The following is a 19,807-nucleotide window of genomic DNA, read 5'->3' as shown; positions in this document are numbered from 1 at the left end:
ATTTGACCATATCTCAGGCTTGGGATCACCCCTATCTGGGGATCAGGGAGTGGAGCATGATAAGGACACTACTACAACATCTCTTCAGGTGTGGAGAAAGTTGTGCGTATCATTGTAAACTATATGTGTTTACTTTCCTTGCAATTTCTAGAAAATTTTTAAGCTTCATCTAGAAATTTCACCTTACCAAATGGAGCATTTGCATTCAACAACAAGCATGGATTCTCCTTTTGCAGCTTTGATAAGATTCTTCATTCTGCTTTGGTGAAAAATCTTGTTCTGCATTTTGTACCAATAATTCATTTTGCATTTGGGGGGAGATAGCTGTTTTGACCTTGCAGTGTGGCATAGTTTACCTTCACTCTTCTCAAGTGAATAATATCTTCCTTGTTTTGTCTACAGGCAGATTGCATTTGTAGGCAGTGTACTTGTGTTGCTTTTCAAATTGCCTCTTGAGTTTTTTCTTTCCTCTGCTTTCAGCGTCAATGAGTCACACATTACTAAAATATTTTCAGAATACTGTACTTTTAAACACTGTTAGAAAGGTAGCTGTGTTTGTTCCAGCATAAATAACAGAGTATCATAACATCTTAAAAGCAAATACCTTTTATTATGGCATAGCCTTTCTTGAATTATAGTAGTAGTGCATTTGAATCTATATACAAGTAACTTAGATAACCCTTAAGATGCTACAAGACTGTGACTATTTGTGCTTGGCTTTGAAGTACTGTATGTAAAAGATAGCTTTTGCTAGTCAACATTTGCCAGTGTATCTTGTAGGCCTTTCATTGGGCAGTTTTGATGGGAATTCATTTTTAGCTGTAGGGTTCCCAAGAGCTGTGAAAAGTGAGGTGAAGGTGCTTTTGTATGAAAGTAATGTTGATATTTTATATTGCTGTCATTACATGGATCCAGAAGCAGAAGTATGTACATAGTACAGTATATTATTGTGACTTGCTTAGAGGGCTTATAAGAGAGAATTCAGTATGACAGACTAGAGTATGAGTGAAAAAGCCCCACTTTGTTAAGAATGACTGCTGCATCGAACTGGTCTAAATAAACCAAATAGTAGCATTTCTGTTTCTAAATATTGAGCAAATAATGTTCTGGTATTTTATGGCAATACCTTTTGATACAGCTGCTTTGCTTTTCTGCTGTCTGTTTGTCTATGCAGGTTAGAAGTGATGCTTCAGAATTATTAGATGGGACAATTCAACTCATTAAAGCCAAGATGATAGAAATGAACAACATCTAGAGGTTTGTTGCTTACATCAGGTACAACTTGGCTAACAGACTGTTCATTTGAAACATCTTCAAAATGTGCGAAGAATATAAAAAGGCCTTCTAGAAATGTCTTGCCGCTGTGTGAATTTTTGAAATATCCTTAATTTTTTTCAGGGTGCTATACAATACAGTGGTGCCTCGCTTAACGAGCGCACCGTACAACGACGAAATCGCATAGCGATCCCTTTTTTGGGATCGCTAATGCGATCGCTCAATGACGTTTAGATAGGGCGAAACTCGCTTTGCGAAGATCGGCAAGCGTTTCGCTTACCGATCTTCGCAAAACGAAGGCCCGACGATCAGCTGTTTGGCGGACAAAATGGCCGCCGGAAGCCCCAAAATGGCCACGTGCAGCGTTTTCGCGCCCTCCCCTCACTTAACGAGGGCACGAAAATGGCTGCCGGCCATAGGAAACTTCGCTGAACGGTGAGTAAAGGAGCCTTTTGGTTTTCCCTGTCCCGTTCAGCGATGTTTCGCTATAGCGAAGGTTAATCCGGAACGGATTAACCTCGCTATACGAGGCACCACTATAATTGAAAATATTTTTTTATCCCCGACATTGACATAAAAAAAATTAAAGCCACATTCATGCATGGGCTGTTATATGTATTCCACTATCATTCTGGATAATTTTCAAGAACTGTGATAGCCAGAGAGAGGTCAGTCAGACAATAAAATAATAATAGAACAGTAATATAATAAATATAGAACAAAATAAGCAGTAGAATTGTAGCACTGGTTTTCGCAACTGAATCCTTGATTCAAGCAAGATAAATCAAGATGAAGGCAGGCTGCCATCTCTGGAACCATAGTTTGGGGCTATAAAACATCTAGAACCAACAGAATGAGACCTCTTCAACCATTGGTTCAGTGACTGGGCTAGCATGGAACATTTACAAACATTCTAATTTCTCTGAAGAGTTAAATACATACAAGGCTGATTATTTATTAGGACTGTGTCAGACCAGACTTTGCCATAGGGAACAAGTTAAGCAGAAGAGGCAGTTGGCAGCATTACTGAAGTGTTGGTCTGCTGTTTGATTCCATATGTCACATTTCTGTTTGTATGCCTGGTGTGTGTGAGTGGTGTTGATGAGTGGCGTGAATGGCTATCTATCAGTATAAAATGTGATATTTGTTTATGAATGAGAGAATGAGTGAGCATCAATGGCAATGGACACAGATAAAGTATTACATATAAGAACATTTACATCTTTATGTGGATCTCTCTTTTTCTTTCTCTTTCTTTAAACCTTTTTACATGGTAGATCTGTCACCTTCTCTTTTCCACACTACTTGTATATCAGTGTGGGGGAAGTTTGTATAATTCACTGGAAGGATAATTTCAGCTTAGCTCCAAAGGGAGTGTTATTATTTATAACACATATCTTCTAAGCTCTGTGAGTTGTTTTCTTATCTCTTATACATCAGAAAAAATGTTAGTCAACTAGAGTAATATTTCTTTGAAAATCCACCCGGAACTAGATCCACAGTAAAGGCATTTAATGACATTTTAACATGGAGGGTTGTAAACAGTAAAAACTGCTAAGTCTAAAATACATGAGAATTCTTATAGGATTAGAAAATGCCCTACAGCTCACTGAGTACAGGTTTTTCAAAAGGCTTGAATAGGAAGGTGAGTACTTTAAACCTAGATGCTATATCTTAACATTTATTTATTTATTATTATTTCTAGGCATTTTTGGAAATAATTCAGTATCATTTTTCTTTCCTAGAATAACAACTGCTCCAGGCAGAGAGGACTCATGCCCTTTTCCTTCCACTGTCCAGAAGCTACTTCTGGTGGCAGCTGTTCCTTCATTTTAAAAGGTAATTATGAAAGTTATTGAATCCTGTGTTAAACAAAGCTGGAAAATATTCTTCTATTGATCACTTGCTTTATTTAATATTGCTGTTTACTGCTAATTGCTGTGATTTTTTAAAAATGGCCTCTTTTTGATTATAGGTACAAAACTACTTAAAAGATGGCGCTGTTAAGGTGCTACACTCAACATGCCAGCGAGCTTGGAAAACTCAGCAATGGCCAGAGGATTGGAAAAGACCAGTCTATATCCCAGTCTCAAAGAAGGGCACTGCCAAAGAATGCTCCAACTACCGTACAATTGCACTCATTTCACATGCTAGGAAGGTTATGCTCAAAATCCTACAAGGTAGGCTTCAGCAGTACGTGGACCGAGAACTCCCAGAAGTACAAGCTGGATTTCGAAGGGGCAGAGGAACTAGAGACCAAATTGCTAACATGCACTGGATTATGAAGAAAGCCAGAGAGTTCCAGAAAAACCTCTACTTCTGCTTCATTGAGTATGCAAAAGCCTTTGACTGTGTGGACCACAGCAAAGTATGGCAAGTTCTTAAAGAAATGGGAGTGCCTGACCACCTTATCCATCTCCTGAGAAATCTATATGTGGGACAGGAAGCAACAGTTAGAACTGGATATGGAACAACTGATTGGTTCAAAATTAGGAAAGGAGTATGACAAGGCTGTATATTGTCCCCCGGCTTATTTAACTTACATGCAGAATACATCATGCGAAAGGCAGGACTGGATGAATCCCAAGCCAGAATTAAGATAGCCGGAAGAAATATCAACAGCCTCAGATATGCAGATAATACCACTCTGATGGCAGGAAGTGAGGAGGAATTAAAGAACCTCTTAATGAGGGTGAAAGAGGAGAGCACAAAAAATGAAGTGGTTTTATGTTATTTAAATAAATAAACAAAAAAACAAAAAATTTGTTAAAAATATGACAAAAGAAGAAAAAAAGAATTACAAAAACAATCTGGATGTCAAGAAACATGCAAGGTTAAGTACTTAGGAATTAATATGACAAAAATAACCAAGTACATTAATGAAGGACAATTATATGGAAGTAGTGAAAAAATCAAAGTAGATTTGCAAAAACGGACTACTCCAATTAGAATAGCTGGAATAAAAATGAATACAGTATGCTACCAAAACTAGTTTTCCTCTTTCGGACAACTCCAATATAATCAAAACAAGACTTTTAAAAAAGAACTGAATAAGATAATGACCAAGTTTGTTTGGGATGGGAAAAAACCAGAATAAAACTTAAGGCTCTTCAGGACAATAAACAAAGAGGAGGGTTTGGCTTACCAGATTGGATGAATTATTACAGAGCATCAGCTCTGTCCTGGGTGAGAGAATGGATTACTCTACAAAATTGGTGACTTTTAAAAATTATGGGGCATGATTTAAGACTGGGCTGGCATGCCTACCTATGGTACCAAGATGATAAGCAATCCAAAACATTTAATTTACATCTGATCAGGAGAGCTTTATTATGGGCCTGGAAGACAGTTAAGTTACAACATTACAGAAAGATACCATTCTGGGTAGCTCCATTATGAGGCTTTTCATAAAAGTGTTCTCTGATCTGGCAAGAACACCTCAAGGAACAAACGGGAGATATGCCGAGATATTAGATAGTGATTTTAATCTAAAGAACAAAGATGAACTGGCAGAACAAGGTATTATCTTAGACTGGTGGTCGATAAACTTGCTGAAATCAAGATATGTAAAAGATAAAGTTACAGGGTTTCAAAAAGACAAAATACCTTTGGATAAGGGGTTGCTGGATTCAGAGGAAAAACTGATTAAAGGTTTATATAATATTTTAATGGAGCAAAAAATGGAAGATGAAATTGTGAAGGATTGCATGGTAAAGTGGGCTTAAAATATAGGTCATAATATAGAACTAAGTGCCTGGTCACAAATTTGGGAACAAAATATTAAAATGACTAAATCCGTAAATCTAAAAGGAAATATATACAAAATGTTTTACAGATGGTATGTAACACCAGAGAAATTTACAAAAATGTATAAAAACGTTTCTAATAAGTGTTGGAAATGTCAAAAGAAAGTAGGGAGCTTCTATCATATGTGGTGGACATGCAGTAGGGCCAAGGACTTTGGAAAATGATTCATGAAAGATAGAGAAAATTTTAGGGGTTAAAATTGCTTTGATACCAGAAAGCTTCTTATTGAATATATTACCACCTAAAAAAACAAGACATACTTGACCTTGCACCTGATAACGGCAGCTAGACTGTATATGCCAGTAAGTGGAAGATGACAAAGGTGCCAACAAAGAAGGAATTTATTGAGACGATTTTGGAACTAGCAGAAATGGATATTTTGACAGATACATTAAAAGACAGACTGGATAATAATGGGAATTTCTTTATACCTGGATGAAATCTACATCAAGTAGAATAGATTAGATTAATACTATGTTAGAGTATAAGATAAGATTAAATGAATGGAACATATTGTAATAAATCACTCTGGCTGCAATGGATACAAAAGTAGAAAAAATAAAATAGAAATATATTTTTAAAAATGGCCTGAAGCTCAACATCAAAAAAACTAAGGTCATGGCCACTGGTCCTATCACCTCCTGGCAAATAGAAGGAGAAGATATGGAGGCAGTGACAGATTTTACTTTCTTGGGCCCCATGATCACTGCAGATGGTGACAGCAGTCACAAAATTAAAAGACCCATTTTTCTTGGGAGGAAAGTGATGACAAACATAGGCAGCATCTTAAAAAGCAGAGAAATCACTTTGCCGACAAAGGTCCGGATAGTCAAAGCTATGGTTTTTCCAGTAGTGATGTATGGAAGTGAGAGCTGGACCATAAGGAAGGCTGACCGCCGAAGATGCTTTTGAATTGTGGTGCTGGAGAAGACTCTTGAGAGTCCCCTGGACTGCAAGGAGAACAAACTTATCCATCTTGAAGGAAATCAACCCTGAGTGCTCACTGGAAGGACAGATCCTGAAGCTGAGGCTCCAGTACTTTGGCCCTCTCATGAGAAGAGATGACTCCTTGGAAAAGACCCTGATGTTGGGAAAGTGTGAAGGCAAGAGGAGAAGGGGACGACAGAGGATGAGATAGTTGGACATTGTCATTGAAGCTACCAACATGAATTTAACCCAACTCCGGGAGGCAGTGGAAGAATGAGAAAGAGATGAATGTGGTGATTAAAGACAAGTGTGGATGTAAGGTGCAAGATAATAGGATGCATAAGATGCTGTCTTACATTGTATCAGACCATTGGTCCATCTAACCAGTACTGAAAACTCTAACTGGTAGCAGCTGTCCAAGGTTTCATGCAGGATTCCTTCCTAGGCCTACCAAAGGATCCCTAATATTCCGTGGAGGTTTCCTAGGCAACTACTATTTAGGCCTTATCATGCTTAGCTTCAAATCACATGAGTTCAGGGTAGTATGATCACTTAATAACTCACATATTTTTGTTCTCCTTTTGCATTCAAAATGGATGTGGCATTGCAAGGTCTCACATTAAGAACAGCTGTGAGCCTGACTTCCAGTAGTACACAAGAAAAGAAGTCTTTTTTTTTTTTTTTTTTTTTTTTTTTTTGGTATTTCAGACCTCTGTGGGTGGGATGTATATAAGAAGGATGTGAGAATCCTTGGGAATTGTCAACACATGTGGTCTCAGCATACTATTTTGAAAAAATCAATAGTTGTTGCTGCTGTTTAGTTGCTGTTTAGATGCTGATCATCTCCTGTTGCTGCTTCCAGTTTGTCTGCCATGTGCTGGGCCTCTGATCAAAGTTCACATGACCCAGAGGAATTGGGGAATAGCCAGTGGAGGCTGCTGCTCCATCTCCTTAGCTTTCATTCCTGGTGAGGTCAAATGAATGAGACTAGGGCAAAAGGGAAGAGGATCCAGATGAGAGGACCCAGGAATTCTTAAGAGGGCTCTTAAATGGAACCTGTGCCTCAGAAGAGACCTGACAATTCCAATTCTCTCCCCCCCACACACTTTTTCTTTCTTTCCACATTTGCATAGCCTATATGTTGTTTAGTCATTAAGTTGTGTCCCTATGGACCAGAGCACGCCAGGCCCTCCTTTCTTCCACTGCCTCCTGGAGTTTGGTCTTTTCCAGGGAGTCTTCTCTTCTTATGAGATGGCCAAAGTATTGGAGCCTCAGCTTCAGGATCTGTCCTTCCAGTGATCACTCAGGGTTGATTTCCTTTAAAATGGATAGGTTTACAGTGGACTCTCTACTTATGGAATTAATCTGTATTGAACGGTGGCTGCAGGTAGAAAAGTCTGTAGGTCGAATCTCCATTGAAAACCGATTAATCTGTAACCGGCCGTTTGTGTTCCATTTTGGTTTTTTTCTGGTCTGTAGGTCGATTCTCCGGCTGCATCGAACCTAAATTTTGCGGTCAGAGAAGTCTGTAACTTGAAAAGTCTGTAAGTCAAGGGTCTACTGTATCAATTCCTTGGTGGTCAGCCTTCTTTATGGTCCAGCTCTCACTTCCATACATGACTTCTGGAAAAACCATAGCTTTGACTATCCGGACCTTTGTCGGCAAGGTGATGTCTCTGCTTTTTAAGATGCTGTCTAGGTTTGTCATTGCTTTCCTCCCAAGAAGCAGGTGTCTTTTTATTTCATGGTGCTGTCACCATCTGCAGTGATCATGGAGCCCAAGAAAGTAAAATCTGTCACTACCTCCATATCTTCTCCTTCTGTTTGCCAGGAGGTGATGGGACCAGTGGCCATGATCTTAGTTTTGTTGATGTTGAGCTTCAGACCATTTTTTGAGCTCTCCTCTTTCACCCTCATTAGGAGGTTCTTTAATTCCTCTTCACTTTCTGCCTCACAAAGGATTATATACCTTTAAATGTATGTAAAATATATTTTTGTAGACCTATCTAGTCATTCAATAAAGGGTTAAGCTAGAAGTATGATCTGGGAGTGTTCTGACCCCATCCTCTGCTTGTGGCTTTCTCCTTGTGGAGAGGAATTGCCTAAAAGGGAAAGTTTTTGATGCATATGTACTGTCTCCTTGAGATTGGGGGTCCTGAAAAATCATTGTTCCTGGACATGTGTAGAAGAGTGTATCATCTTCAGACTGTCCTTGTTGTGGATACAGTGATATAAATAGGAAGGGGCTAAAACTCTTTTCCTACTCTCTTTCAAGATAACATTAAGAATATGATTTGTTTATTCCTTAAGAATATTGATGGAACAGATTAGAGATTAATCATTATCAAACTTTTAACTTGTTCCAAAAGGACTTTCCAGTTACTTTTCATCCTCTAAAATCTCTTTTTAAAAGAAGACTTCAAATTATGCTGCAGGGAAATGTAGTTTGATGTGGCAAATCATAAAGATATGCTCTGTATCAATGCATGCCCATCTTATATTCTAGTTCCCTTCCAGTACTATTTGCACACACTCATACACACTCTTTCAAAACCTGATCTAAACTAAAAGAATAAAAGTTACTTAATATAAGTACGTAAACAAAATTCTAAGTGCTGTGCATTGGAGAAATATTGCTAAAATACTTTTTTATATATACAGTGGCAAGCATCCAGAAGCATGAATAATTTGATCTAAGTGGCAATGCAGCTCAGCCAGATAACTGAGGAAACAGCTTAACAAGGGCCTCATGGAGGCGTGCATGCGGTTGGGGGAGGGTGAGACAGGAAAACAGCAATCAACTCCACAAACCAGCCCGTAACACATTGCTGAAGTGAATTTGAGTAGAGTTGCACAATCCATATAAACGTAATCCAAAATGCTTAGGAAAAAAATGTATCTGCTTGTTTATCCAGAATGCCTCTGCATTGTGTCACACCAAGTTTCAGACACTATACCACTGCCTCTTGCACTTAATTCCTTAAAGGTTGAAATCTGTTGCTTAGTATAATAAGTCACAACTGGAGTGGGGCCACTGAATCAGTGGGGATTTGGTGAAACAGTAAGTTAGACTGAGTCAGTGAGCCTACTCTGGGTGTGACTATTATACTAAGCAGCAGGATTTCAGACACCAGATCATAAGATTTAAGAGATCCATAATTTAAAAGCATATATTCCCTCCAGCTAATGCTTGATTTCTTTTTCTTTATTCTTTTACCTTTTTGTTTCTCTTTTTATATTTTTTCTTTTTCCTTTCTTTCATCTTGATTAACTTGTCTATTGATGTTTTAAAATTTTGTTATATTTTATATATGGTTAAATATGTTGGTAGCCACCTAGAGTGGTTGTTTGACCAGATAGGTGGGATATAAATACAATAAATAAATGAAAATAAATAAAATATTTAAGGTACAAGTTGTATATGGCCATGAATTCATTTTACTTATATATTAATAATGATTATGACTGAAAGCTAACCAAATTTGAAAATGCAAAATAATGGCAATCAAATTGTTTTAAGTACAGTATAGGTCTTTTTAGCTTCAATATGATATATGGAAAATAAAACAATTATTTACTTTTACTTAGGGTCAGATCACACACATTAGGGCAAATGCACATTTTCCTTTTTTTGCAATGCTGTTCTTCCAGCATATGATTGTAGCATGCAGTTACTTCTGATACAGAGAATATGCAGTGGAATTTCCAATTCAGATTGGGATGCCTGTTTCATCTCTGCTTTATTATGGTTAAACATAAGATGCTTTATGTACGAAGTCAGAGCGTTGGTCCATGTTCACTTTTTCATGAAGCACAATTTTTATCTATGTGTTCTTTGAGTTATATGGTAGTAGTTTTGTATTTTAGTCAGGAAGCCTATGAATTATTACGTTGGATAAAATCATAGTGTTTGAATAATCAATGTTTGGCCTGTTCACGTAAAATTTCAAAGATGTCTCTAAGTTGTTTAAAATGTAATGAAAGTTTATATAATATTTTGAATTTGGCAGAAAGCTAATATAAAGGTTATCAGAAAATGCTACAGAGCAAGCAGGAGCTGTCAAATTAAGTCCAGAACCCTAAAACTAAGATTAATGAGTCGCAGCAGTTGACAGGTAAGTGATGTTTGAGGAGGAGATAAAAACTAAAAGAAAATAGGGAAAAATCAGTCTTTTAATAAGATCAGCCACCTAATGGTTTATGGAAGACCTTGTACAATGATTAGGAAAGAAAGAGATTAAGAATCATAGCAAAGCAGCTAAACCTCTGGAAAACCCAGAAGACAGATGGTTGCATCCTAAGAGCCTTTTGTATGCAGTCACTCTCAGATGAGAAAAATTCCTTGGTGAGGGATCTTATATCCAGCAGAGGTAAAACTGAGCTAAGAACTGAATCAAGATGACCAAAACCTCAGATGACTATGCATGTGCTAATGTGTATTACAGGTAAAGAAATTTTGGGGGCACTATGGGTCACATGCTTCACTTGCACAGATCTCTAACATAAAAATAAGAGAGGAAGAATAGTTCTGAACTTTCTTACTGCAGTTCTTGGAATAGAAGTGGGAGGAGTTTTGAGTGACAACCAGAAAGCTGCAGTTTTCCTTAGATCACTTCCAAAATCATTAGAAATGTTTGAATTTATACACAAACCGCATTCTCATGAAGCACCACTTTGTGAGATATAGACAAACAACTGGAGTCCTAGAATCTGAGTATTGTTTTATTGAAAAGATGGCAACTGCTCTGCTGACTAAGCTGTAGGACAAGATCTGGCATGCAAATTGTGAGACAAGATGAATCTTGTACACTGATTGCAAATGTTGTTGAGAAGTCCTGTCCTGATCTTTCTTTAACCAAGCTTGATAGTCATAAGATTGCTCATGTCACTTCTTTCCTCCTCCTTTATGGTCTCTGTTACTCACGCTGATTGTGTCTGTGCAGAGTCTTCCTTGGAATTTTCTAGATTTGAATAATTTTTGTGGAAATGCCACCCCGAATCCTGTACCATGACCAAGTGCATCCTAATGGTCTTCTCTCAGTTCTTTTGCCACATCATACTGGAAGTTTTTCTTCCTTAGCCATTTCTGGGAGATGACAGAGGAGACACTTATCTTTATTCTTGAGAAGTGAGAGGCAAGTCATGGCTCCTTGCATGTCCACCTTAGTTAGCTAGAACTAAGATGCCTATTATCTTTCCCATCTCAGTGTATTTCTCTAATAAACACTAATTTTATTATTTTTCTTAGAATAAAAAGTGTGGATATGATTTGGGGCAGGGGAGGAAGTATGCTGTGGTTGTCATTCCAATTTTCCTGTATTGAATCCATAAATTAACTTAGCTGCTGCTTGCAATGTTAACATACCAAGTTTTTTAAAAGGTCCCTAAATTGTTTAAAGTGTACTAAAAGTCTATATAATATATAACTTTGTAAAAAACCACAAAAAACAAGAAAAACACCTATGAACTGTGTCAGAACTGTATTAGGTAGCCTCCCTCAGATGAAAGGCTTGTTTTTAGCAGCAACAACAAAGGCTTAGTCTAGGGAGTTTGCCCTTTTTTCATGAAACAGTAAACAAGAACATATTGCTGAATGATGAAATGTGATCTTAACATACATTTTGATAGAGATATGAGAAAAGCAGGTGGTGGGTAAACTAGGTGAAAAGAACATGAGACCAGCCCCAAACTCAGTGAGGATGCCTAAGGAATAATTGTGCCCATACTGTGGTTTTAACAGTTTGGAATACAGAAATTTCTGAAGCCCCTATATTCAGCTACTGAATGAAATTTGTAGGAAGTGTCTCCTAGATATCAGGGTTCCACCTAGCTAACTAGAATCATGATCTAAACCAAGTAGCATTTAGATTTTAAACAGCATACGATGCATATTCTTAGAAGTCTGGTAGCAGTTAGCCCAAGGAAAGTTATTTGTTGATACAGCTTTATTTCTGTGTGTTCTTCTCTAAGGAGTCAGCAGTGCTTTCCTACTTAGAAGTTTTTTAAATAAGATCAGTCACCTAATGGCATATGGAAGACCTTGCATTCAGATTAAGAGGAGCAGTAAGGGTGTGATTAGTTAAGTCTGACTAAACCAAGATTCAGCAGCTTAATAATCTCCACAGCAATAATGTAGAATTCTACTAAAAAAGGGAAAGGGGGGGAAAGAAAGGAAAAGCTAAGATGGTTTTAAAGGACTGTTGTGTTTTAAAACGAGAATGATTTCAAAAATGTGAGCAGGAAATCTTACATGAGTTTCCAGCCCCATGGAGAGAGACAGCATGCGCGTGTTGTACCTCCTTTTGACTGGAGAGACTTATGGCCATTTTCTGAAGACTGCTAGCAGCCTTGCCTGTGATGTAATGGTGGCTGCAGTAAAGGTGCTATTCTATGCTGTGGCCTGTAGGAGTCATAACATTTGACTGCTCTCTTGCCGGTCTCCACCACAACCAGTTCTCGCTCCACTCTCAGCATGCTGCCCCTCCCCCATCTCTCTCCACAGAGCCTTTCCCTGAGGCAAATTTCTTGCTGTCTGGAGTATCAAATATGCACAGGCATTCCTCCCACCTTCTTTCTCTTTTTAAAGGATTCTCCAGTATAGTTGTTACATAGTAAATAGTAACTTTTTTAAAAATCACTTGTTTTGGTTCAGTTTCTGTTTTATAGGCAAGTGTGATTATCTCTTCAGTTTTTTCAACCTTACATGCAGACATTGTTTCCTCTCTGTCTGACATACACACAGTCATACTCTGCTTAGATTGGGAGTCTGTGTGTCTTACAATTTCAATTTGTCTCCTGTGGTGAAAATGCAACATGAGCAGATGGCAAGTATTAACATACAAAATGCAGTCAGTGCCTCTAGATACCGATTTAACAATGATGTAGGTTTCTGTCATGGGTTTGCAGTTACTTAAGTAGTGTTCACAAGTTAATGAATTTATTCCACGTGAAATATTATTCCTCAATCAATGACTGCTTGAGGAATAATCATAAAGTGTTAAGTTTTGAAATTGAATAACTCATTTTCTTAACACATTCATCTGACCACAGTTTAAATTGTTCACTGTGTTCATAAGGTAATAATGCAAATAATAAGGATATTCAAAACATATTCTCTTTATTTCTACCAAATATTTTCCTTCCCTGTCTTTTGGCAGTTGCATGCCTAGGAAGGATACTTAGCTGCAAAAATGGATAAGCAATTTAAGTAGATCTAAATGATGGTTACACATTGTATTTGTCTGGTCATCAATTCACCCATTCAGAAAGATGGACAGCAGTATACATAGATGCGGAACTCTTGTTTCACACTGAATGTGCCATTGGAATAAATGCACAACAGCTTGCACAGCAAAGTATCATCTCTCTGCTTTCACTACCCAAATCTGGTAATACTTGGAAACATGCTGATGTTTTGGAAAGTGAAGTTCCTTGGAAGATTGGGGATATTAATGGCGTTTCAAATCAGAATTAAAAGAGCAGCTGTGCATAGCTTCCCATACACTAAGCTGTCGTGGATCTTGCCCTGACCAAGGGCTTAGTGAATGTAGTTTAAATTCCATTATCATAACTCTATCTACAGTGGTGTACTCTTATATCTCTATTTGATATCCATTAGACTATGACAAAGAATTAAAACTCTTAACAATTTTGTACATTGTTCTGAAACCTTTCTGTAATTTTTGTTCTGCTAATAGGAATGTGAAATGGAATAGAAATTGATTGAGAACTAAAATGCCTGAGAGAATGGTACAGTTCTGTACTTTACATCCATACACTGTGTTTAGTACCTCTAAAGAGTCTGAGTCAACTGACAGCTTTGTACTTTCATACTAAGCTAACTCCCATTGATTTCAGTAAGCCTAGTTCCTAAAGCATGGGTCTCCAAACTTTTCACATGGAGGGCCACATAATATATTTTTTATATTTTCAAGGGCCAAAGGAATGTGTATGTGTGCGCGCACACACTCCTGCCCGCCCGCACACCTGCCTGTCTGCACTCCCACCTGCCCGCACACATGCGCTCCTGCATGCACGCTCGCCTACCCAGAGCAGACGTGGCTCATGGGCCGTACTTTGGAGACCCCTGCCCTAGAGCATGAGAACTATCATAGTCTGGATGCACCCTTATGTTTATACATATAATATACAGGTATTGCTATGATTTTTCCCAAGGAAATTTCAGTAAGCCTAGTCCCTTTGATTTCAGCAAGCCTAGTCCCTAGAGCATTAAAACTATCATAGTCTAGATGCATCCTTATATTTATACATATAATATACATACATTATGATTTTTTCCCAAAGGAAAAATGTATGTGTATGTTATGCAGGTTGGTAGGTAAGGAAATATCACCTTTATTGCTTGGTCAATAAAGGTCACTGCCCTGTATAGTTAATGGTAAATATTTATAAACTTGGGCTCTAATTATGAGTAATTTAAATTCAGTCAGAAGTCAGCGTAAAGCAATAAATAGGTAAGTGAGTTTACTTAGGGCATGTATTCTAACACAGCTAGTGCATTAATCTAGTTGTGCACTATTTGTTAGTTTCTACATGTTCGGTTGGCAATTTCTAAGCATGAAGGGATTGAAAAAAGTATGCATTTATATTGAGTTGACTAAAATCAAACACAGTTTAAAAAGATTTAGTAGGAGTTTACACTGTGAATCTTTCAGACAGCAGAAATGTGAAACATGAGCTTCTGTAACCATTTAAAGTTCTGTCCCCTAAATTCTAGCTGGCTATTTTTGAACAAGGAATAAGTGCTCAGAATCTTAACTCCCGGTGTCAAAAAGTACAACACATTTCTATTTTACTTGAAACCAAGACATATATTTGGCAAATCACATGCTGTGTGTTATCTAGAAAAGTAGGCGGAGGTTTGCTGTACAGAGGCTTTCTTCTGAAACAAAAAACCTGCATAATAAGACAGTAAGCTGGGCCAGCAAATGTTGTTACTGTGGGTGACACTATCTTTTCTGCAGTGTTCATGGCTTGATTCAGATTATTTTAACCTAATAAGTGAGATGAGCAGCAAAAGAAACTGAGTTGTCCAACTGTGTCTTTAACTTACTTTAAGTTTTATTTAAATTATAACCATGCAATAAATTTTAGAATGAAATTGGAACTTACATTTATCCCCAGTTATACATTCAGTAAATTAAGTATCTGGCTGCAGAGCCAGAAGTTGGGAGTTTGATTCCCAGTTGTGCCTCCTGAGAAGAGCCAGCTTGTGTATCCATGGGCAAGCTACACAGTCTCAGGGCTGTCATAAGTCAGAATTGACTTGACAGTACATTATTGTTTTTTTATTACCTTACTTCTGAGTATTCTCTACCCAAAAAACCCTGGAAAGAGGGGGGCCATAAGTTGGAATCAACTTGATGGCACACAGTTATAAGGTGGCTGGATAGATCAGTAGTTTAGGTATCTAGGTTGGGAGTTCAATTCCCCACTGTGCCTTTAGGAAGAAAAGCCAGCCTGTGTGGCCTTGGACAAGCTGCACAGTCCCAGGGCTGACATGTCAGAATTGACTTGACAGTACATTATTGTTTTTTTATTACCTTATTGTTATGAAGAAGGACTTGAGATGTAGCACTAATGGCTGCAAAGTTTCCTCTGCTGCAATCTTCATAAGCTTTCTGCCCACCTCACCTCATCCCTTAACTGAAAGTGGTAGAGTTTGGGAGGTAAAGGTTGCAGGTATATTACCTCCCTATCCTCGTCTCAGTTGGGGGAAATGAAAAGAAGGCCACAAGTCTGAGCTCAGGTCTTGGTATGTGAGGGAAATGTGTGTGAGTGAATGGGAAAAGCAATTCTGAATTTCTCCCTTGATCACGGGTGTGTAGGTATAAGGCTTCGTTAATCAGTGCTGCCCATGTTGAGGAGATATCCCAAAGTAGTACATCTCAGTCATGCATGGATTCCCCCTTTGAACTCATGTGAAGTCTTACCTTTTCACATCACAACTTCTGCCATGTCCCTGTGTAGCAAATCTCTTTCTGTGATGAGTCCTCCTGATCTTGCATACTCATAAGGTTGAGTGGGATTTGGGAGAAGTTGATCCCTTTTCCCGAGAAATGTTGCTGCTGCTTCATGATCTCTGTGAATGCACACTAATAGGTCAATCTGTGCCTGCGCAGATCAGCTTCGGAATCTTCTAGAGCTTAGGCACATGGTGCCGGAACCTCCCACATGCTGGCTATAACCCTGCCCCCGGCACCGGGTGCCTCAGTTCCGTTTTCTGCCGCCGCTACAGCAGCAATGTGAACCAAAGCTTGGTGATTTTTCCTCCTTAATCCTTTAATTATTCATGGACCTCCCTGTTGTTTGACTTCGGCTTGTTTGACCTTTCTTCAGTAATTGCGAGTTCAATCTGAAACCGTAAAACTGTGTTGTTTCAAGTTTATGGCCGCATCAGGGCCTTTCAAGCACTGTGCGTCCTGTAATAACAAGGTGCCTCTTTCCAACAGCCATTCACAGTGCTTGTTCTGCCTCCGTGAAGAACACCAGCCTGCTTCATGTACTTTTTGTAAGGCTTTTACTAAGCCTGCGTTGAAGCAGAGACTACAGAGATTACGTTCCTATTTGTGGGAGAAATCTCTTTGCCCTACTCGGTCTTCTGCTATGGAGCTGCTGTGTGCTCCTCTTTCTGGAGTTTCTCCAGCTGCAGGTCGATCCCCTTCTGAGAGTTGCAAATTGGCGAAATTGACGTCCTTGGACTTGAGGCCGACCGCTTTGATGTCGACATTGAAGCCTCCTTCAGGCTCAACACCGAAGAAGAAGAAATCCTCTTCTAAAACGGCTACACTTTCAGCTCTGCCTTCGCCACCGGCATCGATGTCTCATACCAAGCATGATACGGTATCTGTCACTATACTGTCAAGAGATGAGGAAATTTCTCCCTTGGGGCCGGAGTTGGTTGTGTCACTGCACATGAGTCTCTCTCCCAAGTCTGTCCATAGCTCGGTCGAAATCCAGTTGGGGACTTGGACCTGCCCTGGTTCTCCACTGGGCTCAGTTACAGATGCGCCCTGAAAAAGAGGCAAAAGACGTGGCATCTCGACCCTGAGCCCGACCACACTTTGCATCGAATGCCGTCGGGAGACTATCCTGCCTATGGGGAGTTTGGGCATCCTCCCTGGGACGACCAGTGGGACTATTTCCAACCAAGAGGTATGGTTTGGAAGGCCATAGGTTTCTGATGCTGTATGACCTGACCTTGTATTTCCGGGCTCGACACTGGCTGCCATACTATGAAGCTTACCCTTCATCTCGGTATCCACCATATCCGTAGGATTATTTTCCTCATCCTGATGGTCGCCATGCCCCTCATCCATGTCGAGAGCACACAAGTCGATCCCGACTGCGAGAACCAATGTCAACTTTAGGTTCCAAGACCCTTGCATCGGGTCAGACATCTGGATCTTGACAGCATCCTGAGTCTGTAGCTTTCCCACCTCTTTCTGCAGGTCATGCTTCGTGAGGTTGGGAAGACGACCTATTTGATGACTTAACTCTTCCTACTTCGGAGGTCAGTGCACCTTGGGCCCGAGTGTTGTACACTCGATCCCTTGGACGTGATTTTGGGTTCAATACCAATTCGAGTGGGGACAAGGGTGAGATCAGGGAAGATTCTCCTACAAACATTCCTACCCTGATGTCAGATGTTGCCAGGAGCCATCCTCCGTCCCCTTCGGAAGACTATACAGCTTATTTTCAACTTATTAAATGAATTTTGGAAGCTGAGCAGTTGGATAAAGTCTATGAAGACATAACAAAAGACCAAGTACCCACACTTGTTTAGCCTTTTTTGAAGAGCCTTAAGAATATGTGCCCGGCCTACAGACCACCTACATCCCAGTGGTCTCTGCAGCTTGTGTTAAAGAAACTGATGTGTCTACCATTTGAACCGCTTGCTACCACTTCTTTGAAGTTACTTACCATGAAAACAGCTTTCCTTCTTGCTGTCACTTCTGTGCGGCTTGCAAGTGAATTGACAGCTCTATGGGTAGACCCAGTGTTCCTGCAATTCCACCCTGACAAGGTCACCCTCTTCCCAGATCTTTCTTTTCTGCTAAAGGTGGCTACATCCTTCCACCTTAATCAACCAATAGTTTTGCCTACTTTCTTCCCGAATCTGACATCAAATTTAGAAAAGTCCCTTCACTCCCTGGACGTCAAAAGAGCTCTTGATTATTATCTCTCCCGGATAGCATCCTTTTGGCAGTCCCAAAGACTCTTTATTTCTTTTCAGGGACAATCTAAAGGATAGCCTGTCTCACCACAGATGCTTTCCAGATGGATAGTTACGACAATAAGACTAGCATACGAACTAGCTCATACTCCTCTACCGACTACAATTCGAGCTCATTCTACTAGGGCAGTCGCCTCCTTCACAGCCTTCCTTAGAGGGGTAGACCTGGCGGGTGTCTGTAAGGCTGCTACGTGGTCCACACCTCTCACCTTTGCGACCCACTACCGCCTGGATGTTCGGGCGAAAGTAGAGACTGTCGTTGGGAGAGCCGTCTTGGCATCTGTCTTATCGTGATGCCCACCACCTGGTAAGTCAGCTTGCTAGTCACCCATTAGTGTGCACTCACAGAGACCACGAAGAAGAAAGAGAAGTTACCTACCTGTAACTCTGGTTCTTCGAGTGATCATCTGTGAATTCACACTCCCCACCTTTCCTCCCCGCTGTTCGTCACATTAGGATGAGATGGTTGGACAGTGTCATCGAAGCAATCAACATGAATTTGACACAACTCTGGGAGGCAGTGGAAGATAGGAGGGCCTGGCGTGCTCTGGTTCATGGGGTCATGAAGAGTCGGACACGACTAAATGACTAAACAACAACGTGAATTCACAGATGACCATTCGAAGAACCAGAGTTACAGATAGGTAACATCTCTTTTCTTCTGTTTGAGAGTAGGGTTTGTGCAATAAACCTTTAGCAATTGTTGTGCTTACAACTGAATGGTTAAAGGGGCAAGTGTCCCTTACTTTTTAAATTGCATCTTTATGAATAAAGTGGGTATTAAAGTCAGTCAGAGCACAATCCCTTTATTTGTCTACCCAGAAATAAGTTCCACTAAATCCAGTGGGTTCCCCCCCCCCAAGTTAAGTAGATATAGTATTACACTTGTGAGCAGAAAGAATTGTTGGAGGTTGTGGATTCATAGTGTTGTGATAACTTCTCATAACCACAACAGCACAATGGTTCTGAGAAGAGTTGTAGTTTAGAATAGCCTAATGCAATAATTTGTGCAACTGAATCAGTTTCAGTGATTAGGAGTAGAACAGTGCAATCCTCTGTTTGTCTAACTAGAATTGTATGCGATGGGTTTACTCGCAGTTTTGCAGGTGTAGGATTACAATCTGAATGTCTTCTAATAACAGCTTCCTTCCTTTCTTACAAAATATCCCCAGAAATATGTATTTTACTGAAGAATATATATGTCTATAGAAAACTGAATAAAATACTTGGAGAAAAGCTAATAAATAACGAATATATAGGAATAAAAATGCAGTGAGGTTTATTTCTGAGTAAATGTACATTGGTTCGCTCTGTTGTTTATGTTACATGCTGTCAGGTCACTTCCCACTAATGGATATCCTATGAATTAGTGATCTCCACAAGAGCTTGTTGTTAACAGCCCTGCTCAGCTCTTGCACAATGTGGCTTCCTTCATTGTGTGAATCCATCTGGCATTTTCTTCCTCTTTTCTTCCTTCACCTTTTCCTAACATTGTCTGTAAAGGAATCCTCCAACACCAGATTTCCAAGGGATTCTTTTTCC

At 39.5% G+C, this 19,807-nt stretch overlaps 1 long non-coding RNA gene across 3 annotated transcripts in view; it reads left to right on the top strand.

The window, feature by feature from the left end:
• LOC140706499 (uncharacterized) overlaps nucleotides 1–19,807 on the top strand; it is a 60,933-nt gene that overhangs the window by 22,349 nt on the left and 18,777 nt on the right. For 2 of the 3 annotated variants that reach the window (XR_013544482.1, XR_013544481.1), the window contains exon 2: nucleotides 1,175–1,257. This is a non-coding gene — a long non-coding RNA (uncharacterized LOC140706499). Of the gene's footprint in view, nucleotides 1–1,174; nucleotides 1,258–3,020; nucleotides 3,115–19,807 lie in introns of all 3 variants that reach the window. The other variant, XR_013544480.1, reaches the window with a different exon arrangement.

Source organism: Pogona vitticeps, chromosome 4, assembly GCF_051106095.1.
Source record: "Pogona vitticeps strain Pit_001003342236 chromosome 4, PviZW2.1, whole genome shotgun sequence".
Taxonomy (NCBI): Eukaryota; Metazoa; Chordata; class Lepidosauria; order Squamata; family Agamidae; genus Pogona; species Pogona vitticeps.
The sequence above is the reverse complement of the archived record's forward strand: the minus strand, read 5'-3'. Positions and strand labels throughout refer to the sequence as shown.